General features: G+C 43.1%; 1 protein-coding gene across 4 annotated transcripts in view; it reads left to right on the forward strand.

Annotated features, from left to right (window-relative positions):
* MICAL2 (microtubule associated monooxygenase, calponin and LIM domain containing 2) overlaps window positions 1–21,092 on the forward strand; it is an 812,711-nt gene that overhangs the window by 692,346 nt on the left and 99,273 nt on the right. The gene's annotated exons all lie outside the window — the stretch shown is intronic.

Here is a 21,092-nt window from a genome sequence, read left to right on the forward strand (position 1 = left end):
GGAAATGTATTAGGTTCACAAGGGGAGATCATAAGGCTGTTATTACTAAACTGGTCTCTAGAATTTTACACCCTCACTTATGCATGGTTCAGTGCTACTTAATCTTAAAATTGCTGAGATCTTCTTTTCAATACCTTTGGGCAGTTTTACTGATTTGTGAATGATGGGATTCAGTGGGTGACCCAAAGTATTTTCTTCTTTACACTAAGGCAATGCTATGTCACTGAAATTGTAAAAACTCTCATACTTTCCATTTGACATGGTGTGAGGACAATTCACAAACTACAAATTTCAGTATGTTTTTGCAGAACTACACAACGTACTACGAAATGTAACTCACAAATGTAAGTCTGAAGTTTACGCCTCCACCTGTACTGTACTTGTATGTTAAGATATCTCCACCCGGACTGCGGAGTCTCTGCACATGTAAGTATACAATTTAGAAGTAAATGTGAAAGTGACACGGGTGAGGCTGGACAATGGGAAATACTTATGAATAAAGGGGAGGGAATTGGGAAGGAGCGGTTTAGGGATATTCAGGGACGGATTTAGGGAGGAACGTCAACCCCTCACAAATGAGTAAGCATATAGCTATTCATAAACTGCACCTCTATAGTTACTACAGCCAAACAGGGGCCCAAACAGCAGTAAAGCACTTCAGCTCAGAGCTGGCGTAGGTCTAGCACCACACATGGCCAACCACTTTTATTGCAATCCTATCCATATGGAAATGAACAATTAACAGTGGTCCTAATAACAATGGTGGTCAGTCGACCGCCAACCGCCATTGCATCAGGCAGAAGATTGGCCGACAATAATGCGGCGGGCCCACCCGTCCTATTACAATGAGACCACCAGCACAGCGGACGGAAAGTGTTTTTTTTTACTGTTGCTTGTGCTGGGGCCCAGGAAAAGGGTTGCAGCACAAGCCGCAGTAGAAGGAAGCACTTTGTGCACATCCATGCACTGTGTGCTTGGATGCGTGTGGGGGGCACAGTGCAGTGGCTTAAGAGGGTCGGGGGCCCTGCTTTGGGCCCCCAAAGTCATTTTCTGCCTGCCTTTTCATTAGGTGGGACCACCATGAAAAGGCAGTCAGAAAGGGACATCCTATCCCCATGGCAGTGCCTGAGTAGGCACCAACTCCATTGCATAAAAATGTGGCGGTCTGCCACCGACATCCTAATGAGGCCCACAGTAAGGGACTTAAAATAAAACCCCACAAGATATGTTTAATATTACATTATTTAAAATAGGAAAGTAAATATGAATTAATGTTGAAGAATCATTGATAAAAATAGTACATATTTTTTATGAAATTTTAATTTAATCATAAAATATTTTAATAAGATTTTTGTATTGAAAATAAAATGCCAATTTTTAACACCATTTTCGCTTTTAAAATTCATGTAAAAAATATTTAGTATTAAAATATAATTAAATTACTTATAATAAATTATATTCATTTAATAATTATTGATATATATGGTCCTATATTTCTCGATGTAGGTGGGAATTAATTTTTTTATTTCAATTTCCCCCAAAAATATTTTCTTATTTATTATATTTGCACAAAAGATTTAATTCAAAATTAAATTAATAGTGCTGTAACATTTTATATTTTGTCCTCCATTTAAACACATAATCAATTAATTTACAATAATATATATAATTTAAAAAAATTTGATAATGTTTTTCGAGGTACTCAACTTTCCCTAAATAGTAACATAGGGAGATTTCTCAGTCGGGTGGGCATCTCTGCATGGTAAAGAAGAGGGAAAAGTTCCCTATACTTTTAAGATCTCCACCCTGGTGGCGTTGATCCCTGCACTGTAACATATAGGGAAAAAGTTTATTCAACTCAGAATGGTTTTTTGTTAAAGTATCTTTATGTTAATTAATGATATAAATTATTTTTATATATTTGAAATGCAGAACTAATGAAAAAATGCGACAACACTCTTAACTACATTTTTAATTAAAAATCTAATTATTTGAAATATATTAATTATTTTTCTCATGGTCCCTTAAAAAAATAAATTAACACCTAAAATTAGAAATTTACATTTTTTAGTTTGATTAATAATTCTTAAAAGTGATGTTTATAGTAAAATGTAATACATTTTCTGATACGTAGTAAAATGTTTTATTATATTTATTTCTAAATTCAAAAAATGTATTGAACTATTTTATATTTAAAATATTTTATGTTTGTATACTTTTTTTAATTGTAATTATGTTTTTATTTATATTTTTACCTATTTAGATTAATTCAATTTAAATTAACATAATTTTTTACGGGATTCATATTTAAGTCCCTGCCTTTTCTATGGTAGGGTGTTGCACTACCAGTGGTTGGTGATGTGTGGTGCTAGGTTTACTACAGTTTTTTTAGTAGTAACTTAGATTTTGTAAGTTAGGTTCCACCATCTTTTTCAGTGAGTAAAGATGCCTAACTCTACAATTCTAAGGGGCCTATTAGCATGGCGGGCTGATCACCACCGCCCAAGCAGCGGTGGCGATCTGCCTGCCAAAACACCCCACTGGACGGCCTTTTACTCCCCCCCACATTAGCATGGCGGGGGTACCGCGGCGGACGGAAAGACCGCCCGCCGCTTTTCCGCCGGTAGGCAATGCCGCCATCCATATTATGATGTTGGCGGTTTGATGCCTTTCCATGGTGGAGACTTCGCCATGGGAAGGCATGCGGTGTTTACTTTGGGGTTCTGTTGCCACCCCCCGGGTGGTGGGGGAGTGGGGGATGCACTTGGGGGTACCACAATGTTGTATATGGGGGATGCGACCGCCACGGTGGCGGTCGCATCCTAATTGGCGGTGCGGGACCGCCGCACCACTGCCAGCCAGTCCCAGCACCGCTAGGGTGGCGGGCGACTGTAGTCCGCCCGCCATCCTAATGGACCCCTAAGTAACTTTGCAGATATTTTGAAAAGCCAAAAGTCGAAAAGTTACTCACAAGTGTATGAGTAAATTTACATGTGTAAATTACTTACAAATTTAACTTACTTTTGTGATTAGCCCAGTGAATATATAACATCTATTCATTCACATTGACTGATGCACTAGATACCAGAATGTCTGACACTAACTATTTGTGTCCTGTGTAACAGTATTGGCCTTCTCCTTCCATCATTTTTCTGTAATATGCTGAAAGACAGAGGCAAGGCTCAGCCATAGAAAGGCTAAGGAAATGCTTCTGCACTCTTAGAGCCAACACTTCCAAAGATTTCATCAAATGTGTTACTACCATGTGGCGGTGCTTTAAATAGTAAACTAAAGTTTAAGCCTGAACTAACGATCTTAACCAGGAGGCCTGTTTCCTATTTTCAGTTTTATTACTGCATATGACAACTAAACATTTTCATCCAGTGCATCCCCGAAACAGTGCTTCACAAACATTTGCCTAAGGTAATATACTCTGCTTTGGTTAGCACTAAGAGGCCGATTCCGATCCTGTATTTTTTTTTCCGGTACGACTCGTATCCGTATTTTTTTCCGTACGAATCGTACAAGTCACGTCCGACCCATGAAGTACGATTCGTACGGGAAAAAGTACATACGGATCGGCCCGATCCGTACGAATCGTAGCGGGAAAAGTTGTACGAGACGTACCCGGACACTTTTCCGTACGAATCATAAAAATACAGTCCGAGCGTACAAGTATGATCCGTACCGGCTTTCCGATTTACGAATCGTACGGAAAACGTCCCGTACACGGGGAATGACTTTACCCGCTACGAAGCGAAGTTTGTACAAATCGTATACCGGGAAAAGTAGTTCCCGGGGTGCGAGTCGTACAGGCATACACCCCCATGCGTTAGGTATGTACGCACCGTACCCCCAGTGCGTATGTACGCACCATACCCCCAGCGCGTATGTATGCTCTGTACCCCCAGCCCGTATGTACGCACCGTACCCCCAGCGCACATGTACGCACCGTACCCCCAGCGCGTATGTACGCACCGTACCCCCAGCGTGTATGTACGCACTGTACCCCCAGCGCATATGTACACACCGTACCCCCAGCGCGTATGTACGCACCGTACCCCTAGCGCGTATGTACGCACCGTACCCTCAGCGCGTATGTACGCACCGTACCCCCAGCGCGTATGTACGCACCATACCCCCAGCACGTATGTACGCACCGTAAATACGCGCTGGGGTACGCACCGTAAATACGCGCTGGGGGTATGCACCGTACATATGTGCTGGGGGTACGCACCGTACATGCGTGCTGGGGGTACGCACCGTACATACGTGCTGGGGGTACGCACCGTACATATGTGCTGGGGGGTACGCACCGTACATACATAACGCACGAGGGTGTATGCCTGTACGACTCGTACCCCTGTGGAGCTTTTACGGCTGTTATTGGCTCCCGTAAAAAAAGAGCTGTATGGAGTGACGTAGGGACGATTCATACTTGCTGGGCCGTAAAACTCTGCTTACATACGTACGGACGTCGCATACAGGCTGTTCCGGATCAGATTCGTAGGTATTTTTCACCCGTACGGTCTTTTGTACGATTCGTACGGAAATAGGCTTTCTGTACGAATCGTACTGAAATAGGCTTTCTGTACGAATCGTACTTCCTAGGTTGTACGGACAGTTAACCGGGTACGAGTCGTACAGAGAAAACGCTCCGTACGACGATTCGTACGGCCTTTTTCCAGGGTTGGAATCGGCCCCAAAATGTTATAAATGCTCACGATAATTAAAAATGCTGTTCCCACATGGTAAGCCCTATGTAACATGAAACATGTTTTTGCCTGTTTGTATCATTTTAGCTTTGGCTTAGGTACAGGCAGTGATTGTCTGCAATCTCTTTTTCCCAGTAGATGTGCACTTTACGTGATAGATGCTGTACGTTTGTCCTGAAAAGTGCCATGCATGTCTGTCAGCAGAAGGGGACTTTGTTGGTGGCAAAGTTAAAATGTTAGGAAACTGGTAGTGGTTGTTATTCAGGTTAGAGCCCAGGACTGCAAGTAAAGGGAACTACCTGAAGACAGAGGTCAATATTTGAAATATTTGAATACGGTCTGTTTGGTATGGGTACTATATAATTCCCTAATTTGCATGGGAGACTTGTCCCATGCGAATTAGGGAATCTCTTTGCCTCTGCACCCGTGCCGTATTATGGTCACAGACACAAAACCAAAAAAGCTGTCAGGTGCACACTGAATGTGCCCCACAAAAGGATGGCACACTGTCAGTGCGCCCCAGAGGGCTGCCCTCTGGAGGGGAAAAGCGGTCCCAAGGACCCCCCCCCCCAGGTATCTTTCTGCAGGTGGGTGCGGGCAGTCACTGCAAGGGGTTTTCTAATACCTCCTCAAAGTGCAGGCGGGTTGCCGCTTGCACTGTGGCACACGGAGTGGTTTTGATTGAAGTAGCTGCTCTGTATTTCACTTGAATGAGGTGCCCCCTGGGCAGCACAAGTTGTGGTTGCCATGAGAGCAGTGCGTTTTCTTTAATACGGCACTCTTTCCCTGTTTGCACACAGTGCCCCTATATAAAGGTGCACTGTGGTGCAAACAAGAAAAGTGTGCCCTATGGTTAATAAGGGCCCAGGTAGGCCAGAAGCAAAGGAGCTGCAGCAGGGCAAGTGCTCAGACAGAATGAAGGAACACGGCAAAAGAGCTCAAATGCTCACGTTTGTGCTCCCGTAATGCTCTGCAGATGTTATTTATGTATTTGGGAGTTTTTGCACTGCTTTATGTAGGCATTAGGTTAGTTCAAAGCATCTGAGTTGTTCATACAGGTGCTTTAAAAAGATTTTTAAAAGTGTTGATTGCTTGGCTGGGTGGCTTGAATATCCACTGTATTTCCATCTCTCAGTGTTCAGCTGAAGGGAAGTCTAAATAGTTCAGTTTTCATGTGCTTCCTGAGTCGCATGTGAGTGGGTTCAGCTTTCAAGGGTGGTTGACACATTACATGCCCTTGGATGCTCGAGAATCTGCCTCTATGTCTCATCCACTTATAGGTTTGTTGATACTTCAAATGTACAGATACATAACAGACATTTCTGGGTGGCTAGTGAGTTGCTAACTATCTCCACTGTTTTAGGTCCTTGTCCAAGTATGCTATATAGAGATGAAGAGGGCTGTGAATTTGATTCTGGTGTCAACTGGGAGCCTTTGTAGCACCTTGTCTAATCTAGTGAGTTTTAAAAGAGGCCAAGTGTCTGGCAGAAGAATGTGCTTGCAAAATCCGTCTCTCTGTTCCCCGAGATAACCCACACAGGGCTATTCATGATACTTTAGTACCTAGAGGCTGATTATGATGGTGGGTGGACTTAAATCTGCCTGCCACCCTATCAGAAATGGGGCCGCCCGACAGGCTGTCAGCAGTCCTGACAGAGGCATTAGGATGCGACCGCCACCACAGAAGTTGCAATGTCTGTCCTTCGCATTGCGGCGGGTGCTGCTGGCTGCAGCACACACCGCAATGCAAAAAGGGGACACCTGACATATCCCTGCACTATGTTGCAGGCACCATGGGGTGCCTGCCACATGGTGCCGGGATGTGAAGGGGGACATCATAGGTGCCCCCAAAACCACAGCTCAGGGACAGGGGTGCCTGCTACGGGCCCCCAAAGTCCCTTTTCCGCCGGCCTTCTCATGGCGGGTTAACCGCCATGAAAAGGCGGGTGGAAAGGGACACCATAATCCCTATGGCGGTGCCTGGTAGGCACCGCCACAGTTGTAGGGATATGATTCCCCTCCGATGCACCGGCGGGCTCAAGGAGCCTGTAGAATGCATGGCGGTCAGTCTTTCAGGCTGCCAACTATCCGCCCGCCATGGTAATATGGCGACCTGATAACATGGTTCTGATGGCAGTTGGACCACCACCAACGGTACTGTCGGTGGCAGTCCCACCGTCATCATAATTGGCCCCTTGAGTCTTAATCTAGCACATAACAGATTAGCCTCCACAGTTTCTGTTACTTCCTTGCCTCTCCTCTGTGTAGTTTTTCCTACTTATGTGAGGTATATAAAAACCTGTAGACAACAACTCTATTGTGTTAATCGATTTTTTTTAAATCTGTTCACCTTAAGCTATCACGCTTTTGGAACCTCGCCACGCTTGGCTTACAAGGACTAAATTCCTACTGGTTTGACAGGTATTCTTGTTCTCCTTTTTGAATGCAGAGATTATTTTCTAACTACTAAAAGAAAGATTATGCTCAGGCCTGCTGCTATGCACTTGACTCTTTATTATTTGTGATTATGTTCACCATTCCGGGAAGTAATTAATACATTACTGGATTCTCCCCTTTACCATTTTCTCCTGGGTGTTTGATGTAGGATATGAACAGATGAGGGCTGTGCACTAAGTTTACAGGGCCACCAAGACATAGTACAGCTAGTTCCTGGGTGGGCATCGCTAATGTTTGACATGTAAGGTGTTGATATCACTGGGGCAAGTAATATGCAGCATGTATCAGTCAGAGGGTACTACTGGTGATGGAGATACCAGGTGGGGTGAAACTGCAAAGTGGGGTCTTAATAGGGACTTCTTTGTATTGATTTCTCTTTTCGGCCTAGTATAGAACTATAAGAGGGAGAAGCCGTACAAACCAAAAGATTCTTTAATCCTCTCCGCCTTACAATCCCATATGTAGCCGAAGCGCAGGCAATGGGATGGACCCTTTTTCAGGTAACATAGGGGCACTGCAAGAACTCTCTATATTAGCTGAAATTCACATATGGATTGCAGGTCTTATTCAAAATGACTGTACCTGCCGTGCTTTCTATTAGAATGAAAAAGAAAAGACAATATTCTGTTGGGTGTGCGATCATTCTTCGCCTCCAACTTAAGAGGAAACACAGGGAACCTGAAATCAAGGGAAGCTACGTCTCAATGACAGAATCCAAGACATATTAATGTATGTGATGAAGAAATAGAATTTTCAATAGGAGATAGAAGACCCATTCTTGCGTTTCTCAAGGAAATGCAAATAAGCATTGACAACACTAGTAGTCTTACCTTTGAGACCTATTGGCTTTGCCAACTGTTAGCCAAGCTGCACCGCATCCCTGATGCTGGTGCAGCTTGGCTAAGATGTAAAAAATAAAATGCATTAGATACTGCTGCCTGCACAATTTTGTAGGTGTGTGCACAATGCATTTGCGCACCTGCAAAATGACAAAGGCTGTTTTTTCTTTTTCTTTTTAGCTATCAATCTGAGTTGGATCGATAATTAAAAAGAAAGTAAAACATGCAAAAGAGTTTTTTGTTTTTTGAAAAATAGATGGGTGAGTGGAAAAAAGTGGGGGTGAAAAAGCAGCACGGGCTAGGACAGGGAGATTTAGAAGCAACTCGGGATGCGTAAGTGAAACAGAAGAGGGCGGGAGGATGCTGAAGCAACACGGGATGTGTAACCAAAAAGGAGAGGGCGGGGAAATGTGGAAGCAACATGGGACGAGGAAGCAACCTGGGACGGAACCACCACAGGAGTTGGGAAAAAGCAACATGAAGGGCGTGTGTTGGGTGAAGCAACAACAGGGAGAGAGAAGGTGGGGGAAGCAATGGGGAGAAGCAGAGAGCAAGTCAACTGAAGGGGCCGGAAAGAAGCACACGAGTGACAGAGAGTTACACGGAGTGTAGGGGACAGACGTACATGAGGGAGACAGCTCGAAAAAACATGCACTCTTAGGGAGTACTTAACACAAATGTAAAAAGTAGTGCAAGCAGTGGAAGCAGAGATAGCTGGCAGATAATTAAAGAGATTGTAAGGAGGCAATGCTCCATGGGAGGTACAAACACAAGACTGACAAGCTGGTACATGAAAAAGAAGCAGGCACATGAGAGTGACAGTAAGGCCAACCAATGGTAAGAAGTGGGTAAGATCCAAGCCCCTCTGTTCTTGGCAAGCCACAATATGCTTTGCATGTGTTGTCTAGTAGCCTTGACCTAAAAAAAGGGAAGCAGTGCTTTTTAATGATATTGTTTAAAAAAAGTATATTAGGATAACGAGGGAGATTGATCAAAGACGTTTTTATCTGCTATGGCTTAACTTCATAACATCCTGCTCAGGTGAAATCTGAGAGTCAAAACACATGTTCCAGAACAGCACCTTCCTAATACATTAATCACATGAGGCCTAATCAAGAAATACTCTTGGTAAGTTTAATATGGATGTGTGTTTGCAACACTTAACAATCAATATAAATAAAAAATAAATAAAGTAAGGCACAAGCAAACTAATTTAAAAATCTACAGTAGTTGCCAAATACAATAAAAGTAAAGAAAAATGACAAATGCAAGCCAGGTAATGCAAGAAACAGAGTTTCCCCGCTGGTTTCAGTGGCAACTTAGTAAGCATGACTTCTCCTTCTCATGTCGATGAAGTTCAGGTCAAAAGGGAGCAAAACATTCAAAAGGGAGTAGAACAGCAGACGTATTCTTCATGCTAGCAGGAATGGGTAAATTCTTCTACCATCTGGATTGCTACTGGGTTAATGAACTCCAGAGAGACATTTTTTGGCTCGGTTATGTTTATATCGCACCATTTTAGACCTTAAACAGTCTTAAGTTGTTTGTGTTTTTACCTCCACTTAATTATGCAACAAGGCGACCTCACCTAACCTTTGTGGCAGTTGCTTGCAGGCCATATTGCTACTTCTTTTGAAATCTAAAAAGTAGAGGACTCAGGATGCTGGACATGATTCCCTCTTGAACTTCAAAGTTAAACCTCATTGTAAGGCTTTGTAGCTGATCTTCGAGCCAGGAAGTGTGTATTTGGTCTTAAACCCACGGCAAACACGATTCCCACTTTGCTGGTCAAGGCTATTAGTTATTTCCTGGGCAAGACCAAAGTGATAGAAAACCTTAATAAGGCATTTTCCAAGGAGGTCGATTAATCTATGATAACCTTTCTTTAGTCCTTTTACGAAAGTAAGGGTTTTTCCAGACACCTTTTGGTTCTTGGTAAGCCTGGGCGGAGTTCGCGATGCTCTGCTACGCGTAATTCCGCGAACTGCAAAAAACACGGAGCTACGCAAGCGGCAGAGTGCATTGGATAAATGCTATCCGCTGTGATTTTCAGTGCCATGTGCTTGTCTGCACTGTGCAATCATCGCAAACGGCACCATACATAGTGCAAGCAGGCGCTGCTTCCTTTCTACCACTCGAGTAGATTTTTACTCGAGCGTCAGCTTTCGCAATGCGAGTGGACAGTTTCTCAATGCGAGCGGCTGAGAGCATATGCGACCACTTGCAATGAGAAATCTGCATTGAGAAATCGCACCGGGAGGTTGGTTTTCCATGCTCGCACACACTAACTTGATGTTTCCGATCGCGAAGGAGGACAAATCTCGCCGGGAAGTGGATTTTCCTCGCTCGCCAACTTGACGTTGATGAATGTGAGCAAGGGGAAAAACTCCCCTCCACATAAGCCCCCGGGGCTCCGTGAGCTCCACGTAAACCCGAGTCCGGAAATCACTGCAAACTCCGCGAGCGGAGTTCACCACCCAAACTTAGTTCTAGGCTGATATGGCTGACTATCTTACACAATATTTTATAACCTCTTCCAAAATATTTAGGTACAATACCTCACAAAGTAAATGTAGAATGTGTTTGTTTAATAAAAAGTTACAAATACTTTTCAAATTTCAAAATGTCATCCACTGCCAACGATACAAAATGTGTTTATATCATAATTAGTACTATAGATTATTTCACACACTGATCTTTAGCCATTCCATGTGTCATTGCACTGGTACACGGGCAGGAAAAAGGACAATAAAACTGTCTGAACATTTACCTACTGTACTTGTTTAACTTGGCACACAACTGTGCAGGACATATCAGCCCACATTATCTATCAAAATTAAATAAGTCTAATGTTTACAAAAACTAAGTTTTGAGTACATGTCAGTAGGCTCTCCCCTTTCATTCTGAGAAAGGGGCTGCTCGTTCTAACAGAGATACATGAGGGTTGAGGTAAGCATGTATGTCCCAGTTCTCTCTTTTAACAGAAAAAAACATAGTGAGGAGATATGACCAACATCTAGCCCGTGATATACATACATATAATCAGAACAATGTGTAAAACAGGCTGATACAAACAAAGCCATTGAAATTCTGTTCCATGAATAGGGAGGTAGCCATTTTCAAGTGCATGATGCAGATCATACCAACCAGGCTAGTATAAAATAAAGGATTGAAATTCTCTTCCATAAATCAGGAGAAAGCAGTCTTAAAGAAACAAAGTGCATGGAGCAAAACAACATTAACTCCTCTACCGAATATTTCACCCTTTAGATAGCGGCATAACTCAAAGGTACAAAGGTGCAAAGGCGGATATAGTAAACAAAACACTTAATCCCCACATGGAGATTAACCGTAACGCGTCATATTATTAGCAACAATAGACCTTAAAGTGACGAAAGTGCAATGCACCATATTATTAGCGACAATAAGCCCAAAGTGATGAAAGTACAATGGAGAGATAGGTAAAATAACCTTAGATCTTTGTTCAGGGTCAATTATATCAGCATATAATTAGCAGTACTAGACCTTAAAATTAAAAAAGACAGTAAAGCCCAGAAAGTGCCAGTGCATATTGGGTGCAATGACTAAATAATGCTTCGTCCTTTACCTATCAGCATAGATCCTAAGAATCGAAATGTGCGAAAAGTGCAAATAATAAACATTGTAATCAATCCCAATAAAAGAGGTTAAAAATATTGCATCAAATCCACATCCAAAGAACCCTCAGACTGGGTTACTTTCAGGAGATTTGAATGGATTCCAAATAGTTGTAAAGTGTACCTTGTAATATTCCCAACTCGTCTCGAAAATGAGTCTACAAAGGTTTTTGTCCTTGACGTCCTTTCATGCCAGCCCTGGAACGTTGGAACCCTCTGAGTTCTCCTATATTGCAGTATAAGCGAGCGAGCTACCATCAAAGCAATAGAAATAAAGTACTATGCATACTTATTGATTTTACGGCTTTCATTGGAGACACCACATAACTCTAAGCTTGCTTCTGCTGCAATGCTGGACAGAAGACCTTTGCTAATAGCTGAAAATAATTCCTCCCAGAATTGAGAAATTTTGGACATGCATAAAATATATGAAGCCAATCGCCCTTTCCGTCATTGACAGCAAAAACATTGATCCGAAACTAACGGAAATATTTTATGGAGAACTTGAGGAGTGTAATATGACATCCATCGGGATAAAAAATACATTCTTTTATAATTCACTGCCCTCAGAGACTTATGCCCTATCTCTGAGATAAGCTGCCAATCTCCTTCTGAGAGCCTGCAATGTGCTTTCTCATTGACTTTTTCCAGGCATTCAGTGATTAACTCCTGAGCCGAATGTTTATGCAGCATCCTAAACCAATTACCAATACCTGTAAACCTGCTCTTTACTATGGGATGAACGCCTGACTGAGCTTGTTCGCTCATTTTCTGAACATTGGTTGCTAAAATGCAAGTTATGTGTATGTAGCTTTAAAATGACTGATTACATTGTGTCCCATAGCGCATTATGAGCTCTTCCCATTTGATCATTTGCTGGCTAATAACAAAAATATTCACTGATCTCCTTATAACCTCTAGAATTTCAAAATCCTATTGTTGCCCTAGGTAAATTTAGATGAAAATATTTGTACTCCTTTAGCTTCATAAACCTATGACAAGCTGCGATCTGACGTAATTTAACCAGGGCACCAATTTGATTTCTAGTTCTTGCATCTAGTCTCCTTTTGTAGCTTTGCGGAATTTATGAAAGCCAGCAAATCAATTGCGGATTCTTGCACCTAGTGGGCATGTTCATAACTCAGGGTGTCCAGGCATCAGTAGTGCAACAGTCGAAGCTGAAGGTGTTTGTGAAAGGACATTTTCATATCTTCCTGAGTGTAGAAGATGGTCAGGAATTTTTGTCTAAATGTTGATAAGATTTGTTGAGTATCCCCCCCTCTCTCCTCCCTCTTCTTTCTTTCTTTCCCGAAGGTTAAGAAATTGAATAATGGAATGGATTGGGGGTTTTGAGTTGGGGACAGGGACCCTTTCGAGGGGGCCATGAATGGAGCAGGGTGTGGCAACATGGAACCCCAGGCACTGGTGCAGGGGTGAGGGGTAATACAGGCAATTCCACTCCTACTGGGTTTTGGGGGTAAGATGGTCACTAGGTTACTTGAGGGTGGGTTTCATGGTGGGGAGGGAGCACATTCAGTAAAAACGAGCAGGTTTCAAGTAGGTTGTAATAAGATATTCTGGAGTGGGAGCTCGAGAAGGGGGAGGAGTGCATGCTGTTGTAAATAGACATAAATATGGGGGCTTGGTGAGACGGCTTTCCTCATTCAGTCCGGAAGTCATTTTTTTGCTAGAGACTCGCCTCAAAAGTAACAATCCAAAGCTTTACATCCTGAAGAAATATTGCCATGCATATTTTGTCTTAGCAGGGGTCACGATTTATTTGGGAAGTGGTATCAAATGGAAGGTCCGAGGAAGATGGCTTCAGTTAAAAGTTTAGTTCAAGGTGAGCCCCTGAATTTGGTTAACTACTACAGTCTTGTTAGTCCTGTAAGTGATGAGATAGACCCATTGATAAAGCTACATAATCTTGCTATGGGGGCAGAAGGGCCCATGATTTGTGGGGTGTTTTTAATTCTATCCAAGATCTGAGTTTAGAAACGTCTAACCGGACAAAAAAACAGCTTAAGCCAAAAACTAAAAGAGCTCTCACCACTTTAATGCAGGATTTTCTTCTTGCAACAGTATACAAATCTATATGAGTATACCTATTCTGTCCCCCTTTCCAGTATAGAACAGTATTACAGCTCAATATGATTACCTTAAATGCTAAACACTCAGAAAGATGCAATTTTAGAGAACAAAATAGTCCCAGAGGTCTGCTTATGGCAGCAAATGCAATTTGTTTTTTCCAACCCAAAGATTATTTTACGAGCAATCAAATTAGTACAGAGATAGTAATGTTGGACACCGAGGAGGACGCCGAGAAGGCATTCGATTTGATCAATTGTGATGCCCTGTTTTATACTCTGTGAAAATGTGTTTTTTAGTTCAGTTTATAACTATGCCCAGAAATATATATCAGGGTGCACAGGCCAAAATTATTAATTGACAGGTTGATGGATCTCTGAAAATGAATGGAGGTGCTCTATGTCCCCTATTGTATTCACTTTTTGATTGAGTCTTTAGCAGAGAAGATCTGCAGTACATGGGAATTTGTTCAAAATAGGTGGGATTCCCAAAAATAAAGTTACTCGCGGGCAATATTATTTTTTATCTAAAGGCTGCTAGGGAGAATATACAGAGGGTACTCGCTCTAATCCAAGAGTTTATCAGTATAGGTGGATTCAAGGTCAATCAAAGTAAAATGGAACTGCTTTTATTTAATGCATCTTCTGGTGATCTTCCACCAGCTCTGCAGCATCAGGGTTGCTCTCATACTATAAATCTATGCCACCCATAAATATTCCGAGTTATTTCAGTTAAATTCCATGGCAATGTTGAGGAAAGTTCAAGGTTTACTAGAAAGAGTAGCTTCTTTGTTGCCCGTATTGCTAATGCCAAAAACAACAGCAAAGAGATCTTCTCGATAGTTAAAAGTTTTCTATCCCCTGCCGCAGAACAAATTCCCTTTCCAGCCTCTTTAGAGCGTTGTGAGGAACTGTCCTCTTTTTTCATCGAAAAAATTCTATTGATTCAGGATAGCCTTGTTTGCGATTCTTCCCCCTTGACTGACTCCTCCTCTTTGCTGACCTCCCAGACCTGCTCCTCCTCTTGTTCCACGTTCTCGCATGTTGAGGAATGTGACACATTGGCTATTCTAAAATCTCTCAAATCAGGGTCCACGTCCGACCCCGCTCCGGCAAGAGTGCTGGCTGGTATTGCTGAGGTGATCTCTCTGAAGGTCAACAGAATTATTAATCTTTTCCTGCAGACTTCTACGATCCCTATTAGTTGGAAGCAGGCCAAACTCCTTCCTCTCCTAAAAAAACCCTTACTCGACCCTGCACTTCCTACTAGCTATCGCCCTATCTCTCTTCTCCCCGCCTTGGCCAAAATCTGTGAGAAGGTTGTCTTCCGTCAACTGGAAGCCTTCGTGGAATCCTCCAGCCTACTACACCCGGCGCAGTCTGGTTTTCGGTCCGCCTACAGTACCGAAACTGCACTGGTGGAGGTTGCAGAAGCCATTCGGGGGTGCCTCGATGCGGGCGGCAGAGCAGCTTTGGTGCTTCTCGATCTCTCTGCCGCCTTCGATACGGTCCACCATCAGCTCCTCCTCTCTCGCCTGGCTAATATTGGTGTCGGTGGCCATGTGTGGAATTGGTTAAAATCTTTTCTAGAGGATCGGACTCAGCAGGTGTGGACGCCGCCTTTCTCCTCGACTGTGAGGAAGGTGGCTACTGGCGTCCCACAGGGATCCACCCTGAGCCCCCTGCTTTTCAATATTTATCTTACTCCTTTGATTTTTTTGGCAGAAGAACTTGGTGCAAAAATAATGGCCTACGCGGATGATACTCAACTTCTTTTTACTTGGAAGGATTCTGATTTGTCTACGGCGTCCGCCCAGAACTGCCTTTCGGCTGTTTTCAAGTGGCTGGCCACTGCACATTTAAAATGTAATGAGGACAAGTCTGAAGTTCTCCTGTATGGACAATTTCCTCCTGACTTTAGATCATCTCTATGGCCCTCTAATCTCCCATGCCCGCACTCTGTGGGCTCTCCTGCAAAAAATCTCGGGATCTGGTTCTCGGAGGACTTACGGTTCACCTATCAAATCAATAAACTGGTTGGCCAGTGTTTTGGCACTCTTAAGGTATTGAGAAGATTTCTCACGCTGCTACCTCAGTCTGCCAAGGAAGCTGTTATTCGTGCCCTTATTCTTTCTCGGCTCGACTACGCCAACGCTCTGTATTTGGGTATCCCAAGATACCTAATTAACAAACTACAGACTATACAGAATGCCGCGGCTAGACTCCTGTTTAACATCTCAGGACGGTCTAGCGTCAAAAAACATCTCTGCGACTTACACTGGCTGCCAGTCCTCCAAAGAGTGCAATTCAAATCCCTGATTTTGGCCCATTTGGCTCTGCATCAGACTGGCCCTCTCTACATCCAAAAGCGGTTCGCCTTCTATACTCCTAACAGACTCCTGCGCTCCGCCACCTTGCGCCTAGTGACAGTATCACGCTTCCACAGGGCCCGTCTGGGTGGCCAATCTTTTTCAGTGAAAACAGCCATGGCCTGGAATGCTTTACCTCTGAAACTTCGCGTCATCCAAGACCTTAGGCTTTTTAAAAAGCAACTGAAAACTTTTCTTTTCTCTGGGGCACTCTAATGTCTTCTCCTCAAGGTTCCGTATGCAGCATTCGCGCCAGGACACTTTTTAAGTATTAGTGCGCGTTAGAAGTACTATATAACATAACATATAACATAACAAAGATGGTCTCGTCTTCCAATGACACTGATCACTAGGGTCGCACACGTTAAGAGATCTATTTTACCATTTTTTTAAATTTCTTTTCACTAATCTATCTAGAAAAATTAAAAGTTTATATTTCAAGGAATTGGTTTCCCTTATTAGAAGTGTCATATAGAACAAGAAAGCCCCCAAGGTGAAATATTCAATTCTCCAGCTGGATAAGACTCCGAGTGGTTTAGCCTCCCCCATTTTCAGACATAGTACCATGCGGCATTACATGATATCATGGCAAGACTAATTAAAGGGACTGGAGTGCTAGATGTTTTTTTTATTGAGGAATATGGTATGTGTTCGTTTTCAGTTAAGTTTAATATTAGAGAGCAAAAAAGCAAGATAATCAGGGGGTACCCACAAGCACTGATTGAAATGGATGCCACACATGCTCTCTGCCCAGCATAGAACATAAAATATACCCTGAGTGGGTTTCTACCAGACTGGCACTATTAGAAAGTCTCCAAGGAATTCGGATTATCAGTTATGAGTAGAAAAACAAGGAATGTGAAAAATACAACTTGGTCTATGGGTGTCTCATGAAGCTAAACATGGCAGTGGTGCATTGTGGGTATGCACGCTTTGTATTGAAGTTATCACTGGTGCTTTAGCAACAGAGCCATTTGCATGTTTGCCAAAGACCGTTTGAATTAATCATTAATCAGTGTCCCATCTGGACAAGGCGTACAGCACTGCACACCTGGAGCAGCTTCATGTCTAATTACGCAGTACAGTTAGTAATTGGAACTTTTTCAATTGACCGATGGAATCAAGCTCTACAGTTGGTGCCGGGCTGATGATTTTCCAGGTGTTAGCTACATTTTTTCGTTTCAGACAACTAAATGTAAAGCTCCCAAAATGCATGTTACAGCTCATCTAACTTGTCTTCTAGCTTATGAACGCGTGTCTCACTTCTATGTAATGGAACTTTGTGCAGCGGTCAGAACCACAACAAGGGTGCGGGTGAACACGTCTTAAGCATGGGCGCAGAATGGCAGTGAAGGTCTCTACTGCAGTCCAACCCCCAGAGCTGAAGCAATTTAACATTCAATTAACTCGCATATTTGTCTGACCAGAACCATTACCTGCGAACCAAAGAAACATCCTTTTTACGTTCTAGAATGAGAAATATTTATGCCAACACAAGCAAGATCTTTAGGAAGAAAGTGAGTTTAGTTTCATACTTGCCAATTTGTTTCTTTACAACCCAAAGCACATAATGTAACCACCAGGTCACCTTTCTGTAGACGGCCATGTTGCTTTCTCTGGCCAATCCCAAAGGATCTGTGACCGTGGCCCTTTCCCTGTGTGCGTTGCGGTCAATTCTTATCAGAATCTCAATGGTTCTTTTGAAACCCATATTGATAAATTGGCCTAAGACACATAAATTGACACAATCAATACTAACTCACGCTAACTAAACAAAATCCTATCAAAGCAGGTGAGCGGTGCATAATATCTTTGCACTGGCTGAAGTGTGCACGTGGATCAACCGTTGCTCACAAATAAGTCGAGGCTTAACGCTACAGCTCGGAATAATAAACTCCCAAACTATTCTGACATAGAGTCACTTGACCTATTCTCTCTGACAATTTCACTTAATTAGAGACTTTCAGTTAACTACCTCCGTGTACTTATGCATATTTATCTATTTATTTAACACCTCAACCTGAAATATTGTGCCTAGGACTTGAACAAATGGGTAGCAACAGGTGGTACTGAGGAATCTGGTTAGAGTTTGGAATGTATCCAACAGCTGAGGCTGCAGACTGGATGGCCGGCAAAAGTACTTGGTTTGGCATTTTATAAGGCTCCAAAGCACAAGAAGGAATCCAGTTACTAATACCAACTCAAGAGGGCCAGTGTGTCAGTAAAGGATATCAAGAAAAGGTTTGCTTCTTAAGGTATTCCTAAAGTTTGTTGCCGCTCTTCACCAGTCCTAATTCCAACTCCCGTTGTCAGATGCAATGATTATCACACCCATCTCTGGTAGGAACGTTGTTTGGAATTTATTTATTTCTTTTATCTATAAAGTTTACTATAGAGCGAACATGACCCTAGTGGGTATCAGAGTGCATTACATGAAGGGAAGGCAGGGCTATATTGACATTTTGGGGAATAACATGCAGATGTATGTCTTGGTAAAGGTGGGTCTTTTATCCCAGTTACATTGTCACTGGTTTGATCTTTTGAAATTAAGTGAAAGGTGCAAACTTTATTGTAATTAGTACTGGCTGGGTACGATAAACATCACACCACTTTGTGAACCCTACACAAGGAGCTATTTGCACAGTAAACAGTTCATTTTTAATCAGGCCTTTTGTAGAATAGACCAGCTTTTTAGTGGAGGGTTTTCCAGTTGCTGTAAAGTTGAGTACCTCTTCCCTGCTGACCCCGTTGGTCTTCCAGAGTCGACTAGTGTAGTCTGTTTCCTACTTATGGGTGGCCTCTGTCATGGAGAGTGTTAGAGAACAAAGTGGCAATGTTATATTGACAGTGTAACAACTCTACATTTGGTTTCATGGGTTATGATCAACCACCTAATACCACATAAAAAGGAATTTGTGTGTAATATTTGCATTAGCAGATCCAGCCTTCTGACAGTGACACTAACAGTTCACTCAATTTTTAACGCGAACCCTGTGACATCTAGACCACACTAAATTACACAGGCCGCTTCTCTAGAATGCTGTTCTTTTGCAACCCTTTGATCCAGAAATCACCAGCCCTTGTTCTCCTATTCTTTGGTACCTCTTCTAGAACTTGATGTTACCTATACCCAAATAATGTCAATCGTCCTTGTAATAGACTAGATCTGTGCATCTTCTTCGCCATTTTTACATTAGCCTGGCCAATTGGCTCTGCCATCTCCTTGAGTGGATTTGTTCTAGACGAAAAATGGACTTGTGTCTAAAGAATATCTTTGCATGAGCCCTTTCCCACAAATGTTTCAAAATGCATGGGTGACAAAATTATTGATCTCTTGAAAGCCGCTAGTCTTGAAAAATGTTCTCGAGAGAGTTGTTTTAAACTTGGAATACATATGTTCTTTTGCTACATATGGAGGCGATGCAGGACTCCCCTTCGTTTTCTCTCTCTCTCTTCACCCTCACTTGCCTTACATGGATTTTTGCCCAAACAATTAATTTTGGCTCCCCTTTTCCTCTTGTCTTCGCTCTTTCTTCACCCCTTCCATTGTTTCTTGTATTGTATCTTTACTTTTTCCTCTAATGTGTTTATCTGTTCCCTGACATTATATCATTCACACGTTTCTCCTTGTTGGACCTGGCATCCTTAGGGTGATCTTCCCCTGGACTTTTTGCCTTTTGCCTCCACGTTTTGCTGGTTCTTTTTGTTGGCCTTAGGACTCCGAGTACTTTACCACTGCTAACCAGTGCTAAAGTGCATGTGCTTCTCCCTTAAAACATGATGACATTGATGTATATCTCATTGGCGTAGTTGTTGTACTGGTACGTGTAGGAAAGTGCTCCTTTTTGCATGGTTTTCACTAACTTTTTGCCAGATACCGGATACCAACTTGACCGAGTATGTGCTGGGACCCTGTCAACCAAGCCCCCGGCACCTGTGTCCTTTCCCATAACTGTATCTTTGTTCCCACAATTGGCACACCTCTGGGCCGCATGGAAGTTCCTTGTAAAAGGTACCCTTGGTAACAAGGGCCTTGGGACAGAGAGGGCCTCTGAGGGCTGCATGTATATTGCCACCCTCAGAGACCCCTTACTTTAACACCCACATACTGCCATTGCAAGCTGCGTGTTTAGGCGCAGACCAAACTGAAGAGTCGACATGACACACCTCCCTGTGTGTCATGTCCACCAATTCTGCCTATGGCATGGGTAAGTCACCCCTCTAGCAGGCCTCACAGCCTTAAGGAAGGGTAAACATCCCACAGGTGAGGGCATAGCTGCAAGAGCAATATGCCCCTACAGTGTCTGTGCTATTCACAGACATTGTAAGTGTGATGAAGCTATATTAAGTACACGGGGCTGAGAGTTTGTCATTCCGAACTCCACAGCTCCATGATGGCTTTACTGAATGCTGGGAAGTTTGGTCCCTACCAGCCAGCCATCAACAGACAGGTTTTTGACCTCATGGGGTGAGAGCCTTTGTGCTCTCGGAGGTCAGAAAGAAAGCCAGCTGTTGGTGGAGGTGCCTCCCACCTCCCTCTGGCATGAACAGCAACACTTGGCGGTGATCCTCAAAGGTTCTCACCTTGTGATGTGCTGATTTGGGCACTCCAACCAATGGAGATGCCTGCCCCCCTGTCCAAGGCCCACTTTTGGTGGCAGGACAGGCGAGAACATTAGGAAGCACAGTAGGAGTGTCCACCTTAGCTTGGCACACCCTAGGGTCAGCAGGAGCTGTGTTGACGCCTGCCTCAGATACACCCTTAAATTTAGTACTTAAGGGCTCCCCTGAACCTAATTCCTCAGATTTAATGAACTAAGAAGAAGGACTGAAAGCCGTGCGGCAGTGGAAAAGAAGTCGATGACTGTCTTTGCCCCAGCCCTACCAGTCTGTCTCCTCCTCCAGCAACCCTGCTCCAAGAAACCGACATGGTCTGCATCCAACAACCTCCAAGAAACCCGGGGACATG

The sequence above is a fragment of the Triturus cristatus genome, chromosome 3_2 (assembly GCF_964204655.1).
Source record: "Triturus cristatus chromosome 3_2, aTriCri1.1, whole genome shotgun sequence".
In the NCBI taxonomy this organism is placed as follows: Eukaryota; Metazoa; Chordata; class Amphibia; order Caudata; family Salamandridae; genus Triturus; species Triturus cristatus.